Source organism: Anolis carolinensis, chromosome 1, assembly GCF_035594765.1.
Source record: "Anolis carolinensis isolate JA03-04 chromosome 1, rAnoCar3.1.pri, whole genome shotgun sequence".
NCBI lineage: Eukaryota > Metazoa > Chordata > Lepidosauria > Squamata > Dactyloidae > Anolis > Anolis carolinensis.
This window is the reverse complement of record NC_085841.1, coordinates 42,260,190-42,274,686: the sequence shown is the minus strand read 5'-3', so window position 1 is coordinate 42,274,686 and position 14,497 is coordinate 42,260,190. Positions and strand designations below refer to the sequence as shown.

Genomic DNA, 14,497 nt, shown 5'->3' with positions numbered 1-14,497 from the left:
TGTATGTTGGTTAAAATTGTTTTTATTTTTAAATATTGTATTGTTCTTTCATTGTTCTTGTTGTTGTTTTTGCACTACAAATAAGACATATGCAGTGTGCATCAGAATTTGTTTGTATTTTTTTCAAATGATAATCCGGCCCCTCAACAGTCTGAAGGATTGTGGACCGGCCCTCGTCTTAAAAAGTTTGAGGACCCCTGCTCTAGAAGTTCTGAAGGATACATTTTGGCGGAGGCCCCACCCACTTTCCCCTTGTAGCATACACAGTGTTCCCTCACTACTTCGCGGTTCACTTTTCGTGGATTCGCTGTTTTGCGGTTTTTCAATAAACTCTAAAAGAATATTATAAATCATAAAAAATACAATTTACAACCTAAGGAAGGGAGAAAGGGAGAGAAAAGGAGCCCAAGCATCAACAGGAGGAGAACGAGGCGATTTATCAACACATGATTGGTTAATAAAGACTTAAAATGGTGTATAACTACTAAAATAATGTATAAATACCAAAATAAATATAGTGTCCCTACTTTGCAGATTTTCACTTATTGCGGGTGGTCCTGGAACCTAACCCCCGTGATAAGTGAGGGAACACTGTATAGGCAAATACAAATATTCAATTTTTCAAAAAACCAAAAAAAACAACCCTCTGGTCCCAAGATAACCGGGGGGGGGGGGGGGAGAGAGAGAGAGAGAGACAACCTGTACCAGAATTGTTGAAGACACGCTTAGCAAATGGAGATGAAACACTGAAACTTTTAGTCTTAGAATGATGAGTAAATCCCAGAGATCCTAGACTTTGATCCAGGGATTTATGGACCGAGACCTGTTGGATGCGTGATGAATTGAAATGTGCAGGTTAGTCCTTGTAACTGAAGGTTAGGTCAGCTTGGCTTGTTACAAATGCTCAGAGCTTACCATACTTGCACATGCTTGGTCATCAGAGCAGTAACACACACACACACCAGTGTTTTGGGCTAGTTTATTTTAGTCCAGACATCCCTGCTCCAGATGCAAGCCCATCTCAGGAAAGTCTCAGGAAAGTGAGACTCTTCAACTACAACCACCTTGGCCTGGCCCTCCTGGGGGAATATCGGCAGAATGGGAAATGCATGAGAGTTAGTCATCATCTGAATATTCTCTTTAATATCTTAAGTCTGAAAATTATTGTTGGCTTGTGGAAGAGGTAAAGTGGATATACTAAAGTTTGAGGAGATGTAAAGGAAGAAATCAAAAGTTCCTATGTTTCATACAGAAACCATTAGATCACTACAGCGGTAACAAAGTCTATATAGTTTAGCATACATAATTTTTCTATTGTATGGACATTTCATCTCTGAATATTCTGATTGCTTGCAACTCTCGTATTTACTCACATATATAATGCACTACTGAATGTGCATTCAGTAGTGGCTTTCTCATCAGCCTTTTTGTATCCACTGCTGCCGCTTCTTCCTCTGTCCCTGGCTGGGATCTCTTGCCCAACAGCCAGCACAGATGGATTTAGATACATTACTCTAATGTTCCATTGAATTTCATGTGCACCTCAATTTTAGCAATGTAATTTAGCCAAAAAGGTAAGTGTTACTCGAGTAAATATGGTATTTCCCTTTACATTGAGCCAATGGTTCTTCATGGACAAGTATAATCAGTGGCAACTGGTAGCTCCCATGTTACTGGAACAATGAATCTGCTCTGGGTTTCAGTCTGGACATTAAAGGAGCTATCTGAGGTGCTGCATCTATTTAGGAGGCAGAATTCAGTACCTTGGACAGTTCAAAAATTCAGGTTGCAAACTAGCACATTCACCTTCACTGATCTGGAAGCTATTAGCTTGAACTGTGGACAATTTGTTATTGCTTCTGTTCTGTCTACTGAGCACACGTTGTATTGTTTGGCAACAGGGAAAGAGGTTTAATCTGATATTCCAAAGCGCTTTCATCTCTTCTATAGCTTACTTTCCACTTGCTCTAAAGAAGCTGAAATTTTCTCGCAAAAATCCTCATATTGGAAATAAATAATGGAATGTAGCCATGGTAACAGGTTCTCACCTTTGCCTGAACTGACTTGGTGCTTCTTCCAGTCCCTACATGCCCTGGTGCTCTTCCTCATTCCAGAAGCGTAAACAAGACTCCTGGGGTTGTGTGGAGCTGGACCCCATGGGAGGTGCTCATGCAGCAGAACACATGGTCAGGTATAGAAACTTTCCACGGGTTGTGTAATCTCATGAGCTATGGGCACTTAACAGCCCAAAGAGTCTTTTATCTCCAAATATTATTGGGCTTAACAAAATCCCTTTACTTTATTAGGGAAAAACTCATCCTCTTGAACAAAAGATACAAAATTCTCTCATCAGACCATTCTAAACGGTTGCATGTATGTACTTGGATGTATGTAACTTGTGTGCTTGCACCAAAACAGCTCCTTCTTTCCTGAAAGGTGAGAGTGATAAAAGTCACAAAATTCCAATGCAAGCAAAATTTCTAGGTTAATTAGATTGTTTTCTAGAAAAATCTTCCTGTTGTTATGCAGGTGCATAATCTGGCACACTGAGAAACTTTCTGATCTTTGGTGTGTTTCTAGTTTTGGCAAGCTCCAGTCTTTTATGTTATCTTTTTTTTTTTTAAGCTAAGGCCCCAATGTATTCCAAGATATAGAATCTGCATTCTATATCAGTTAACATCAGTTAATTTAATTCTGACTTTCAGAACTTAGCTTTTAAAATGCATGTTGAGTTTAGTATGCATTTAATTCAGCAAATACCAGCATATCTCCACATACACACTTAGTATCTGATGTCTCTCTCCTCCCATTTAAGATTTATTTCCCCCCCAAATTGTGATATAATGAAAAACTTGAGCTTTGCTCACTAACTAGCTTATTCTGGAACTTGTAGTACACAAACATAATCTTTTCTATTCCTGAAAGATATCCTTTGTCTCCATAAGTGGGTTATGATATTAATGTGCGTTGGTATTTGCAAATCAGATTAATATAATCACTCACTTATGATATTAATGTACTTGCAAATACCTCTGCTTTTTTCCACAGCAGACAGAGACCTAGGCTGGAATGAAGGAGCATAGGCTCATGCAGTAATAGCTCCTCGAGCTTTGCTGGTTGCTGTTGCCTTTGTCTCCTTTAATTTCATTCTCCCTTGGTGCTGTTTGAGGTGATTTCTTACATCTTTGCTAGATGTATTTGTTGGGGAATTTGAGCTGTTGGGCTCAAAAATAACCCTCAGTTGGGGTGATTCTACCATAAATATAGCAGAGTACCAGGAATAAACTTCATAACCCACAGAAACTTACATGTGGTGCGCAGGAGTAGCCTTTTGACCTTTAGGATGGCTATGGATTGCCGAGTCAATCTTTAGGCTCAAGAGATTCATTAAAATAAAAATAACTACATTCGTGATAGAAAAGTCTTTGAGCTAACTAACTTACTAAATCTCATCTTTTAAAAGAGATAGAAGGTAAAGAAGTCAATGCAGCTACATTTTGCCTACAGAGAAATGTGTCTTCACAGGGAGACAGAAAGCAGAAGGAAGTAACAAAGTAACAAAAAGGACCGCATGGTCTTACCGACACAATTTAAACTTCATTGCTACGTCATCAAAAGGGGAAGGAGACAATGGCTGGCAGTAAAAACATGGAAATTTGATGAAACAAAAACTTGGGCAGTCCAGGGATAAAACCCAACAGTATTTAAATAGGCATAGTTTCAAGTGCAAATTTCCTGCGTCTCTGTCTTTACTTAAAAACAAACAAACATGTTAACACTGATAGTGCAAAAGTGTTATTTGATGCACCATAGGACTATACTTTTTTCTGCCTGCCTATATATTGGTGATCCCTTGTGGCTGAGTATGATTGTCTTCCAAGGGTAGAGTCATGGTGGTGGGTCCATAAGCGACTGTAGATACCTATTCTGGATCATCGTGGTCTTTCACGATGAGGACATAGTTTCTCAGCTGCAAGGTGGTCATGACAAGGGTTTGCTTGACATGCCTTCATCTTGACACATTTCTCTCTTTTGCCCTCTATTCATGCTTCTCCAAAATCCATGGCACCATTGATAACAGCTGACCTCCAGTTACAGTGCTCGAGTGCCAGGGCTTCCCAGTTGTCTGTGATTATGCCACATTTTTTAACTTAGCTTTAAGCCAATCTTTAAATCTCTTTTGTTGTCCACCAACATTCAGTTTCTAATTCTCATTTAAAAATAAGGGAACAAAACATGTTTCTCTTTGTCTCAAAATTAAAAAGCAACCTAACTGAGAGTGGGAATAATTGTTACCGCTTGTGTCAGGAGTTACTAGATAATAGTCCAGAACAACAAAAACACAGCTTAACAATACAAATAAAAAACCCCTTTAACAACCTGTGAAGTATCACAATGAATATCATAGTCTCCTGATACATTTTCCCTGTCTGGGAGAGCTCAGAAATCAGGCAATTATCCAGTCTGCTTTCTGGTGGCATTATCACTCTTCAGTGCTTCCTAAGGGCTGGCATTGATGTTCCTCAACCAACATCGCCCCACATCACTGCTTTCTGAGCAAGAAAAGGTGCATAGGCTCATTTACATTGTAAAAGCAATACAGCTTGACACCATTTAACTGTCATAACTCCGAACTATGGAATCATGGCAGTTGTAGTTTTAAAGAGACTTGTATTTTTTGCCCAAGATTGCTAGTTCCACCACAGCTACAAATTAAATGTTTGCATTGCATGGAACCTTGGCAATTAAAGTGTGGTAAAACTGCACTGTAGATGGGCTCTACACAGTCGTGATCATTAACTTGTAAGTAACAGCCGAAAGGCTTCTCTGTGTTCTTCTCTTTTAAGTTTACAAACTCTCTTTGTTAACTGGGCATCACCCAGAGATTTTACTGGATTTCTGGAGTACAGGCAATGCATCTGAGCAGAGTTTGTTGCCTTTCCACAGCATGAAATACCTCAAGAGGGGAAGTCCGTTTTGTGTGTGCATTATGGTTGCTTCTACCTATTAAACCCATTCATTATATTCTGTGGCTGTCCAGTGGGGGCAATAAGAAATGATTTATAACTATGGCAACAGTTGCTGGGAGAGACTGGCATCAACAAGAATCTCTTTCATGCCCACATCAAGGAGTTGAGGGGTGAAGAGTCCCTTGGATCCCGTTGAACAAGACCCAGTTGTGTCCCTTCCCGAATTTCTGGACTGAGGTAAGTCCTGCTGAAATATCTTACACACACATATAAACAGAAAAATCTTGCTTTAAAGATATATCTGCTTCAATCTTCTGAAGTAGAGCAATTGATGACTGGGGATATGTCAGGTCACTCCCTTCCCACCATAATCATAAGAGAATAGAGTTGATTTTTTTAAAAAAAATTGTTGCCTAGAGATACTAGAAAGGAATCTTGACTCTTGCTGATGGCACAGGGTGAAGCATCTTCTGCAGAGTCCACTGTAAACACTGGCCAACTAATTTGTGTAAATGTCTAAAACAGCCAACAAACAGTTCATAAAACCTTTACTTTGGCCAAATTTTGGGACCCCAATATTGAGCTAAGGGGAGCCCATTTGGGGTCAGGACCCACAGTTTGAAAAGTAGTGCTTTAAGCAAAAACCCACACTTGCTTGAAAATATTATTTTGCATTCCCTTAAACAATTTCTTTTTCGTTTCAGTTGATCTGGTTTAAGAAAATCCATTTTGATTGTAGGAGTAAATACTTGACTTTCATTCTCCCCTTTTCCTTTCAATGAAAGCTCCAATTATTAAAATGTGATAATTTAATCTAATGAATTTGGAAAAGTGACTTTCCTGGACTACAGCTCTCAGAATTCATAAACTATCTTGGCCACTATTGCTTTCCTGTTTTTCTGAAGGAACAAAATTTGCCATTTCTGTTACCTAAAATCAAAAACCAAATCATTAATGCAGCAGCATGTGCATTAATTAATTAATTAATTAATTAATTAATTGAGCCATGTGGTACTCCCCTTTGCTTTTATGATTTTGTTATTACAATTATGTGTATGTGGCTTCAAGTCACCTCCTGACCTATGGTGACCCATGAATTTCATAGAGTTTTCTCAGAGGTATCATTGCCAGTTCCTTGCTCAGAAGTATAGCCTACAGCACCTGATATTTATTGGCAATCCCTCACCCAAGCACTAACTAGAGTTGACCCTGCTTAGCTTCCAACATCAGATAGTATCTGGTGCCTTTAGGGTATATAGATGATCATTAGTAGCTAATGACTAATTAAAAGTACCATTATTTTTAACTAGTTCCCTTTTGGCTCTGACATAGTTTGTGCATAAGTGGAAAAGTGAATTATACAGGAATTGTGAAAAATTGTAACCTCAGCAAATGTTATAATTTATTTCCCGTCTACAAATTTCTCCACCAAAGTGCCTCGTTCACACAGAATTAGGTAATGTGTGAAGTGACCATTTAAAAAGAGGTTTGTAACCCTTCTTCTCTTCCTTCCTTCCTTCCTTTCCAATTAGTCCTTGATAGTCTCTGCTCGACATCCTGTGTTTTACAGCTCTGGAAATGTAATGATTTGTTGAACCTTCCTTGTCTAATTCCTGGTTATTTACTGTTAGGCCTGTCATTACTCAGAAGTGTATTACTGATTGCTGCTGGGCTGGAATGTATATCTACCCATCTCTGTGTTTGGGGTGTTTATCTGGTCCTCCTGCAGTGGCTGCTATTACTTGTCAGCATTGTTTATGAAGCCTGGTGAAATTAAATGTTATTGATTACGGCGCTGGAAGTAACTGCGAGATCAGCAAGTAGAAATTTAGGTAGAGATTTGTCATAGACTTGAGTCAGTAGCCACTACAATTTAACCCACTGAATCTGCTGGACGAAGGAATCTTTCTCCCTGATGAGGTGGGCATCCTATGCTTCATTTTTAGAGGAGAAATCTAGACCTAGTCCTGGAATTATTTTCTTTGTGGGAAAGTAAATTCATCCCTGGGGAAACTCAGGCACGATTCACAATCTATAGCTGTATTTGAGCACATCTTTTTCTTCATCCAGGTAAACAGTAAAACTCACAAGGCTCTTTCACATTATTATTATTATTTTATTTATTATTATTTACCTTATTTCTACCCCGCCTTTCTCTACTTCAAAGGGGACTCAAGGCGGCTTACATATGGCAACCACTAGATGCCTTAGAAACATACAATGACTTAAATTCAATTAAAATTTAGAATGAATACATATTAAACATTTAAAGCCTTTAAGAACAATTACATTCAGTATTAAAATCACATTATCCGAAAATCATAGACCGAGGCCGTTCTGTCGTCGAATTGTACATAATTCCAGGTCTATTATTGCACTGTACTAATTACCCAAAGCCTAACCCTAAAGCCATGTTTTTACTTTCCTTCTGAAGGCTAGCAGGGAGGGGCTGATCTGATGTCACTGGGGAGGGAGTTCCACAGCTGAGGGACCACCACTGAAAAGGCCTCTCCCTCCCGTGCTTGCGAGGCAGGTGGGACTGAGAGCAGGCCTTCCCAGATGATCTTAATCTTTGAGGTAGTTCATAGAGGAAGATACATTTATACAAGTAAACTGGGCCGGAACCATTTAGAGCTTTATAGCGCAAAGCCAGCACTTTGAATTGTGCTCAGTAGCAGACTGGCAGCCAGTGGAGCTGGCATAGCAAGGGAATTGTGTGCTCCCTGCACGCCGCTCCGGTGAGCAACCTGGCTGCTGCCCATTTGACCAGCTGGAGTTTCTGAACAGTCTTCAAAGGCAACCCCATGTAGAGCGTGTTGCAGTAGTCTATTCAGGATGTAACAAGAGCGTGGACCACCGTGGTCAAGTCAGGCTTCCCAAGGTATGGGTGCAACTGACACACATGTTTTAATTGTGCAATAGCTCTCCTAGCCACCGCCAAGACCTGGGGTTCCAGGCTCAATGATGAATCTAGGATCACTCCCAAGCTGCGAACTTGCGCCTTCATGTGGTGTGTAACCCCATCCAAAACAGGCTGTAACCCTATTCTCTGTTCAGCTTTACAACTGACCAGGAGGACCTCTGTATTGTCAGGATTCAGTTTCAATTTGTTCACCCTCATCCAGTCCGACATTACACATTACATCATTTTTTTCCATGTCAGGAGTGACTTGAGAAACTGCAAGTCGCTTCTGGTGTGAGAGAATTGGCCGTCTGCAAGGACGTTGCCCAGGGGATGCCCAGATGTTTTGATGTTTTGTCCTTGTGGGAGGCTTCTGGCGCTGATAGAGGGAGCTCATCCATGCTCTCCCTGGGTTGGATTCGAACGTGGCAGCCTTCAGGTCAGCAACCCAACCTTTAAGTCACAAGGCTTTAACCCATGATGCCACTGGGGGCTCCTATTACATCATTATAGCACTGCAATTCCACTTTAACTCTCACAATTGGATCCTGAAGTTTGCAGTTGTGTGTGTATCTGGAGTTCTCATCTAGCACTACAGCTCCACTGGCTGCCGATAAGTTTCTGGTCCAAATTCAAGGTGCTGGTTGTCACCTATAAAGCCCTGAATGGTTTGGGTCCAATCTATATTCACGATCACATCTTCTACTATGAACCTGTGCAAACTTTAAGATTTGCTGGGGAGGCCCTTCTCTCACTTGAAAGCAAGAGTGCCTCAATAAACTACTAATCCCTGGATTCTATTGGAATAATTCACATATCATTGAAAAATATTTGGGGGGAAGGACAGGGGGAGAGAAACAATACAAAAGGCCTGGCATATTTCTCATTTGTTCTGTTAAAAAAATATTTTGCTTTGTCGCCATGTCTTAAGTGTTTTTTTTTAAGTTAGCAATTTGAAGCTATGCACAGCAGCATCTCAGGAAGTAATTCATTATCCAGTTATACAAACTAATATGACCATGCTTTATTTTTATTTTTTAATGTAAATGAAAATAAATAAGGAAAGATTTAATATGCTCTCCCCCCATGCTCAAAATCAGTTGGCATTGCCTCTGGGCATCACTGCTTTGACTTTTGATTATAAATTCTTTTGGCACTGGTTCTCTTCCTCACTTTTTAAGCCAGTCTATTGGCAGGTCGCCTGATCTCTCCTGACACCCAAGTCCTCCGGTGTGCCAAATGCCTAAAAAAAGGATCCAATCAGATCTGACTTGCCAAAGGCGTTAATGAATCTCCTTATGTTCTGGCAGGCAACATAATTCCTTAACTAGAAGCAACAGGCATTTGCACCTAGCAAAAATCCCCCAAAGTGGGGAGGGCTGATTTGGGGTGATGAATGTTTTGGGGAATGCTGAACCGCTGGACCCCACCATATCAATTCTATACAAGCTCTGAGGGTTAGTTGGAATGTCAAAAATGAAGATGGAGGTAGGTTTCCTTTCTTATAGCCCTTGTTGCATCATCTGTTCTCTTTGCTTTGCGGTCCCTGCCTATTGCCAAGTTGCTTGGAGCTGTCTGAGAAAACCAAGGCTGAATAGGATTTATTTACTGCTCTGAATGGAGCGGTTTCTTAAGGGACTCTTTAAGTGCTGTAATAGCTAGTAGCTTGCCAGGCTGAGTGTGCTCAAATGCACTGCAATGCAAGGCTGTGATCTATGTTGAAATCTGGAAAGTGTGGTAGGGAGGCAGTAAATGTGAAATTCTCCAAGTTAAAAGGGTGCTCACCTCTCTTGTGTCTGACATGAACATGTGTGGTTGTGTCTAGTAAGAAGCCAATTACAATTTGAAATGAAAGGAGCTCTTGTTGGAGATATGTGCATCTCTATACTTAATGTCTCCATATACCTCTACACTTGGAGCTCTCATAAGAAGCCAGACAACAGCTCTGAGTTGTAATCTAACACATCTTGAAGGCACTAGGTTGGGGAGGGTGTCTTAGAATTCAACTATGAGAACATCAACATTTTGAAATTTTGTATGCATTACACTTGATACCTCCACCTTATTACCATCCTGAATGTGGGGTCAACCTGAAGGATTATCATTGAAATAATGTCACCCAATGAGCGGATGGGTTTCATGCCACTCTGGTCCTAGTTCATCTCCATCTCAGGCATAACAACTGTGTCAGATATTGGGGACATTTTTGAAATCCTCTGTGGCTCATGTAGATTGCCAAAATTTTGAAAATAAGAAATGCAGAAATTCTGGATTTGAAAAAAAAAAAAGGTATCAGGAGAGAATACTTCTGGAACATGGCCATACAGCTCGGAAAACATACAACAACCCTGTGATCCCGGCCATGAAAGCCTTCGACAACACACTATATTTAATGCTAAAAGTGTGAGCAGGGAGTATAATTTATTATTTTAAACAGAGGTGGGGAACTGTAGGCCACATAGGCCATTGAGTCCAACATCTAGTTAAAGTATCCTCAGTAAAAGGTATCCAGTAGCTTTTTAAAGATGTTCAGGAGAACCTGCCACCTCTCTAAGAAATTGGTTTCATTGCCAGATTGCTCTCACTATCGTTAAATTCATTCTAATTCCCATATTTACTTGAGTGTTGTGCACCATCGATTGTAATGTGCACATCAATTTTGAGGTGCACAGAACCAAAAACGGATTTGCTATCCATTTTGTGCCCATTCCCAGCTGGGTGCAAGCCAGCTGGGAGAAGAAGGAGAAGATGGCTGGGAGGGAAGTGGTGCCCTTTTCCCATACTGAGACTGGTGAACTCGTCATCCTTGGCTTGGCAGAGGGATGTGGCTTCCCAGCAGGCCTCATTCAGTGTTGGTCAGGACCTGAATGAGTCCAGTTGAGAAGCCGTGGCTTCTCCATCAGACTGAGGCTGGCAAGTTCACTACTCTCAGCCTAACCAAGAGGCAAAAGCAAAGTTTAGCCATGAAATTGTAGTGTGCCATTGAATGTAATACACATCTTCATGTTGTCTAAGCAATTTAGCCAAAAAAGGTGTGCATTATATTCGCGTAAATACAATATTCAAATGAAATCTCTTGTAACCATTAGAGTGCAATTATGTCAATCTTTTCTTCACCAAGCTGCATGGACTTTTGTGGCATAAATGCAAAATTTTGCATTCGCCTCCACTGAATTTTGTTTTATTAATTTCAGTTCAGTATTCTAGTTTATCAACTCTATTTTGAATTCTGTTCCTATCTTCCAATGTGTTAGCAATCCTTCCCAGTTTTCCCTATATCCCACCATCTAAATAATTGATAAAAAATAGTGTAAGTCCCAAGGCAGAACCCTGCAGCAGTCCACTTGAGATCTCCTTTCAATTTGAAACACAGCCACTGATGATAACTCTTTGAACAGTTTTCCAAGTAATTACGGATCCATTTGATGGTTTTTTTCATCCATTCCATATTTAGTCAGTTTGAAAACTGCTTTGCAGAGATCCAGATAAATGACACCCACACCCTTTCCACCATCTACTAAACTAGTGCCCAATTACAAAAAGAAATAAGGTTAGTTTGGCAAGCTTTGTTCTTGAGAAACGTATGCTGGCTCCTACTACATTGGAATTAAGACACATGTGGATGGACTCCTGTATAATCCATTCTATCATTTTTCTTGGTATTGAGGTTAGGCTGGCCAGCCTGTAGTTTTCTGGATCTTCTATTTTGCCAATTTTGAAGAGAGAGACAATGGTTTGCTCATTTCTAGTCCTCTGGCACTTCACCAATTTCTCAAAATTTCTTAAAAACTATGGTAAATGGTAAATGGTTGAATAGGCCAACAAGTTCCTTCAGTACTCTGGGATACTGTCCACGTTCATCTGGCCCTGAAGTTTTGAATTAATAGGTGTTTCTTGAGTTACTATTCATAAATCTTAATTTGCAATCTGGAATTCCCATCCAGCAACTCAGAGAGGAGATGAGCAAACAACTGTCAAACATTTTCATGGCTGGAATCATTGAGTTGTTGTGAGTTTTCAGGGCTGTATGGCCATGTTCCAGAAACATGGCCATACAACCCAGAAAACTCACAACAACTGAGCTAACACTTGTTCACACCCATCCAACCACCCATATACAGATCAGGAGTCTCAATTTTTTTGCAGCATTAGGTGTATATTCCATGTTTATTTATGGGAAACAGAGAGTTGCTGCCTTTACAGCCTTATGAAGCTTTTAGAAGGGGGCAATTTATCTACCTTTCCCGTGGTGCCAGAAAATGATACTGGCAGAAAGAAAAATACCAAAAAACAAAACAAAAAAATACCCTGGAAGTTGCTTGCCCTTGCCACTCTATCTCTACTGTAACCAATAGATTGCAGTATCATCTATTGCAAAAGTGCACATAATATTTCAATCTATTCTGTTCCTATCAGTCATAGGATGGGGACAATGAGACAAGAGGTCTCTGAAGCCCTTCTTTTGATCATCAAAATCCCATTGAAACCCTTTCTCCTTTCAGAGTTTTTACCAGGAGAGTACCTCACAGAGAACTTAGAAATGTTACCTTTGGGACCACAACTCCCTTAATCCTTGGACCAACACTGTTATGTGAAAAAGCAATTTCTCCTAGCTCTGCTCTAAAACCCATTATGGATGGGACAGGATGACAGAATCAGAATGCATTTTTATGCCTGATGATGACTTAGTCAATCAGAATGTCTCTTTTGTATCTTATTCAGTCATTTCTCACATTTCAGAATGAGCACCCTGATTTTTAAAGTGTGAATCCATCTCTTCAGGCACAATTTAAAAGATGATGATTAATAAGAGAAACAAATTCTATAATCTTTGATTTATTCATTCATTCAGTTTGTATCCTGCTTTCTCCTGCCAAGGGACTGAACAGAGGCACAATTGAAACTGATGATCGAACTTTTGTCAAATAATATTTGTTGTACTGCTTGGACAAACAAAAATCTTTGCCTGGCACTTAAAACACAACTGAGATCATTTCACAAATAAGACAGTGCTACCCTTTTGTAGTCCCTTTGCTACTTCCCTCACCTCTGATGGAAGATGCTTTTAATTTGAGGTTCCCATAGGAGAAATTGGTCCACTAGATCAACATATGAAAGTAAACAGGTAAATCATGGGTGATCATTCATGGTTGAGTATGATTTTCTTCCTACAGTAGAGTCCATAAGTGACTGTGGAGACCTGTTCTGGATCCACGTGGTCTTTACAATGAGGACATAGATTTCTAGACAGAAGGCGAACATGACAAGGATTTGTTTGATGTGCCTTTCTCTTGGCACATTTCTTCTTTTTGCACTCTTCAAAACCCATGGCACTGTTGATACAGCTGACCTCCAGTTAGAACGCTTGAAGGCCAGGGCTTCCCTGTTTTTGGTGTTTATACCACATTTTTAAGGTTAGCTTTAAGCCCGTTTTTTAAATCTCTTTTGTTGTCTACTGACATTTCATTTTCAGTTCTTAAGTTGAGAGTAAAGTAACTGCTTTAGGAGATCATGATTGGGCATTCACACAGTGTGGCCAGTCCAGCGAAGTTGATGGTGGAGAATCATCACTTTAATGCTGGTGGTCTTTGCTTCTTCCAAAACACTGATATTTGTTCACCTGTCTCCCCAAAAGAATTGCAGGAGTTTTCAAAGGCAATGCTGATTGATTGATTCTTGGATGAAAGACTACTGCAAGGCCCAGTTGTGAGGAAACAGGGTTTGTGTGTGTGTGTGTGTGTGTGTGTGTGTTTAAAAGATTACTATGAACAAAGCTCATCTTTTTTCCCAAAAACATTAACCATTTGATCTAACAGGGCAAAGTTCAGGCAATTGTGCCGTCTCTGAGGTGAAAGGCATACTGGCTTATCTTTGGTCTTTGACATTCCAAGTGTGGTAATCATAGTTTCCCCCTTCTACGCATATTGGATTTATGTTGCTGTTGAAAATATTAGCAGTCACAAAGAAAGTATTGATGGAGGTCATGCCCTGTCCATAAATTCCTTGTTATGCTGTCCTTTTCTGTTTGAGGACGTGCATAATACTGCCCTTTGGTAGGGTCACCTATCTATTCCTCTGTCATATGCATGACATTTATTAGTATATTAAGCCTACATTTTATGCTTACTCAGATGCTTTTCTAATGAAAAGTTGAAAGGGGGGAAATCCATATTGAGGGGGTTACTCAATCTTTGGATTATGACACATAAGGTAACAAATGCAGGAAAGCTTTTACATATGAATGTGTCTGAATGGTCTTAGCAATCGACCCTTTTAAAATAAATGAAAATGGCCACCTGTTTTAAAAGGGAAACTTCCATTCAAAGCCTGCACAGATTGGCTTACAAATTGTGTCTGTATTTTGTATAGGGAGATTAGGAATTATATAGATCTCCAGATTTGGCTGGATTGCAGTTCCCAGCATTCTCTGTCATTGGTTGGACAACAACATCTGAGTGGCTGCACTAATTGGAGGTTCCAAATTCCTTTCAAGGATACATAGAGCTCTTTATAGTAACCCAACTGGAAAATAGGTAAGGCATGAACCACTGTAGCTGGATCTGTCTTCCCTCTATTGAAATGTGCTGAAAACATAGTCAGCAAAAACCTGCTTTACCTATGAAAA

General features: G+C 40.0%; 1 protein-coding gene across 3 annotated transcripts in view; it reads left to right on the top strand.

Annotated features, from left to right (window-relative positions):
- The first annotated feature begins 5,028 nt into the window (after positions 1-5,028).
- The window catches only part of togaram2 (TOG array regulator of axonemal microtubules 2), a 137,286-nt gene continuing 127,817 nt past the window's right edge, over positions 5,029-14,497 (top strand). Inside the window, exon 1 of one of the 3 annotated variants that reach the window (XM_062973213.1) lies at positions 5,029-5,207. The gene's annotated coding sequence lies outside the window, so the exon portion shown is untranslated. Of the gene's footprint in view, positions 5,208-9,057; positions 9,361-14,497 lie in introns of those variants that run through there. The other 2 variants (XM_003216079.4, XM_062973198.1) reach the window with 2 other exon arrangements.